The following is a 3,897-nucleotide window of genomic DNA, read 5'->3' on the forward strand; positions in this document are numbered from 1 at the left end:
TGTAGGTTCTTTTTCACGTCAACAAATAGAATTGAAAAGCTAAGTGATTAAGGGTTCTTTGTTTCAAGAAATCTCTATTCTCAAGTAGTCCATTTTGCTTATTTTATTTGTTTCAACATATTTCGATCGTGAGTCATATCCAAATGACCTAGAGCAACAATAAATGCTAGTACATAAATCCCAACTATTTTGATTAAGCTATAAAAGGTGAGGATATGACAATGAGATTGTTGGGTATGAACTAAGTAAATTGTTTAGGTTGATATGTATCCTCTGCATACAGTACTTGAAATTTTGCTGCAATGACCTTTTTTGGATTTTAACATTTAGAACATCCAACCCGAACTTAATTTTGTCACTTCTAATCCTCTTCCTCTAAATAATTATTTTATTAATATATTATTTAAAATTAGGATGAATCTCCCATAATATTAATGGAAAGAGAAGAGTTGAGAGACCATAGGCAACAACCCTAAATTTTAATTATTTAATCTATAAGGTCATTACTCTGCTCCTAACCTTACCTTTAATGTGGAATTGCTTTAATGGACACTTTATGATTTTGATATTAATTCATACATCCTTTATTTCTTCGTGGGTAAACAAATACAAGGAAAATAAATGAAAAACAATGTTGAATTAAATACTCTATACTAACCTATACTAATAATGTTAATGAAATTCAACCTATACTAACATTGTAACGTTACAGATCCACTGCTAGCAGATATTGTCCTCTTTGGACTTTCCCTTTCGGGCTTCCCCTTAAGGCTTTAAAACGCGTCTACTAGGGGAAGGTTTCCACACCTTATAAATGGTGGTTTGTTTTCCTTCCCAACCAATGTGGGACGTCACAATCAACCCCCCTTCGAGGCCCAGCGTCCTCGCTAGCACTCTTTCCTTCCTCGAATCGATGTGGGACTGCCCCCAAATCCACTCCCCTTTGGGGCCCAGCGTCCTTACTGGCACACCGCCTCGTGTTTACCCCTCTTCGAGGAACAGCGAGAAGGCTGACACATTGTCCGGTGTCTGGCTCTGATATCATTTATATCCTAAATTTTACCTAATTAATCTAAGGTCATTGCTATACTTTAAATGCGGAATTTACCATAAATGGGCCCTTATCATAAATGCGACATAATGTAACGAATCAGATAAAAAAATATATATAAAAAATAAAAATTTTATATATGTCATATCATAACGTTTCCATAATTCCAAACATAACAATTTTTATCGTATACATATCATACCATAACATATCGTATCACAATAAATCATAATATAAACATATCAATTTATCACATATATCGTACCAGAACATATATCATATCATTTTCATATCGTATTACAATACACACACACACACACATATATATATATATATTCGTCATTAACATGTCATATTATAATCGTATCATTTCGTAAACATTTCATAGGCATATTGTTTCCATATGCATATCCTAGTCATATCGTATTTTTAATCTTGTCATAACCTTATTGTCCTTGTACATCTCATAGTCGTATCATTTCATGGACATACCTTAGCATATTGTTTTCCAAACGTACCCTAACCATATAGTTTTATCAATTTATCATAATCATATCATTTTCTATACATAACCGATACCTATCATTTTTTAAATCTTTCATAACCATATCATTTTCTATACATAACCTAATCGTATCGTTATATTAATAATATCTTAGTCATGTCATTACATTACGTTCATCGCATCATTCTCGTATCCTACTCAAACATATCATAATGTAAGAGTTATCATACCATTCACATATTATAATATATACATATCATATCATAGTCATATCGGTTCATAAACAATTCATACATATCATATATATGACATGTGCATAACCACGGGGCACGTGTCAACATCAAATATAACGATGTTGATAATAACATCATTTATTTAGTTGACTTTAGCCGACATTCTATTCTATTTTTAAGATTTGCTTGAATTGCGATGGGACAGAATGGACGGAATTGATTCAAAGTTGTAATGGTAAGAGAAAGATTTCCATTTTTTTTTTAATGATGGGAGATCCTGGTGGTGTTAGGACAATGGGCGTGTGAGGAGGAGAGATGGGATTAGTTGATTTTTTTAATTAGTTTTTTCACGGGTTTTACACCATAGGCATGAAGGGACTATTTTACGTGGAAACACTCTTTAACATAATTAATAAAATAATGTCATGAACTTATACGTTTGCATTAAGAGTGTTAAAACAAAAACAACCAAAAAATCTTCAATGTGAAATATAAAAAAAAAATGTCGTCAACTTATACTTTGTGCAATCAACATCCGAACGATTTTCGCATCCACGTCTCGTCTTTCCTTGACTCCTACAACCAGCTCGACCCCATCGCCATCATTGTGATCATCGTCATTTACACCTTGGCTGTAGCCAGCACCAAAGGTCCTCCCGCTTAAACTACATTGCTTCCATTTTCCACGTTGCCATCATCCTCTTCATTGTCATTGCCGGCCTCACCAAGGCCAACCCAAAAAACTTCACTCCCTTTTCCCCCTATGGCCCTCGTGGCATCTTCGTAGCCTCTTCCATTTTGTTCTTTGTATACGTTGGATTCGACGTCGTTTCGACAATGGCTAAGGAAACTAAGAACCCTGCTAAAGATATACCTATTGGTCTTGTTGGGTCAATGGTGATCACCACATTAGCCTATTGCATTCTTGCAGTTACTTTGTGCTTGATGCAGCCGTACCAACAAATTGATGAGGACGCGCCATTTTCAGTGGCTTTTGAGGCTGTTGGATGGGGTTGGGCTAAGTACATTGTGGTTGCTGGTGCTATTAAAGGCATGACCACCGTGTTGTTGGTTAATTCTGTTGGACAAGCACGCTATCTCACGCACATTGCTAGAACCCACATGATCTCACCATGGTTCGCCAAAGTGTATGAAAGGACTGAAACTCCAGTGAATGCAACAGCCACAATGCTCGCTACAACAGCAATAATCGCCTTCTTTACAAGCTTGGGAATCCTCTCGAACCTCCTCTCTATCTCCACCCTCTTCATCTTCATGCTCGTAGCCATTGGCCTGATTGTTCGACGCTACTACGTCAGCGGTGAAACAACACCATCCGACCGAAACAAGCTCATAATTTGCCTGGTTCTACTCCTGGGATCTTCAATAGCAACCACCGTATACTAGGGCTCAAGCAACGGCTGGATCGGCTAGGTGGTATCCAATTCCATATGGTTTCTCTCAACTCTAGCCCTATGGCTCGGTGTCCCACAGGCCAAAAAGCCTCGCGTGTGGGGCGTGCTGCTCGTCCCGTGGCTGCCTTCACTATCGATTGCTATCAACCTTTTCCTTCTTGGCTCCATCCACAAAGCTTCATTTGAAAGGTTTGGAATCTGGACTGAGATTTTGTTGATTTACTTTATCTTTATTGGATTACATGTTTCTTATCACTCCGTCATGGAATCCAAGACTACAGCAGGAGAAGTTAATAGCAGTTTGTGAATGGATCTTTTGAATTTATAATGATTGGCTTAGTGATTTGATCCGGGGATTTGTGGTTTATGTTTGTTATTGTGTTAGCTACCATTCATGTGGGCAAGGATGGCCGGTTTGTTTGTATATGTTTGAGCTTTCTCTCTAATTTGTTTGTACATGTAAAAATTATAGCTAAACAAACGGTATAATGTATTTTTTATAATGTATTTTTTTTTTTTAAGATCTTGATGACGTTGTTACAAATTTGAAACTTTTTATATTATTTTTGTGTAATTATAATAGATGCTATAAAAAAAATACTAAAAACGGTGAAAATAAAGTATTAATTCTATTGATCAAGATAAATGGTTCACCTTATATAATTATCAACAACATTAATTAATTAGAAAAAA

The 3,897-nt window shown here is 36.0% G+C and overlaps 1 pseudogene; it reads left to right on the forward strand.

Moving 5' to 3' along the window:
* The first annotated feature begins 2,291 nt into the window (after window positions 1-2,291).
* LOC111440347 lies at window positions 2,292-3,511 on the forward strand (annotated as a pseudogene).
* The last annotated feature ends 386 nt before the right edge of the window (window positions 3,512-3,897 follow it).

The sequence above is a fragment of the Cucurbita moschata genome, unplaced genomic scaffold, assembly GCF_002738365.1.
Source record: "Cucurbita moschata cultivar Rifu unplaced genomic scaffold, Cmos_1.0 Cmo_Scf00180, whole genome shotgun sequence".
In the NCBI taxonomy this organism is placed as follows: domain Eukaryota; kingdom Viridiplantae; phylum Streptophyta; class Magnoliopsida; order Cucurbitales; family Cucurbitaceae; genus Cucurbita; species Cucurbita moschata.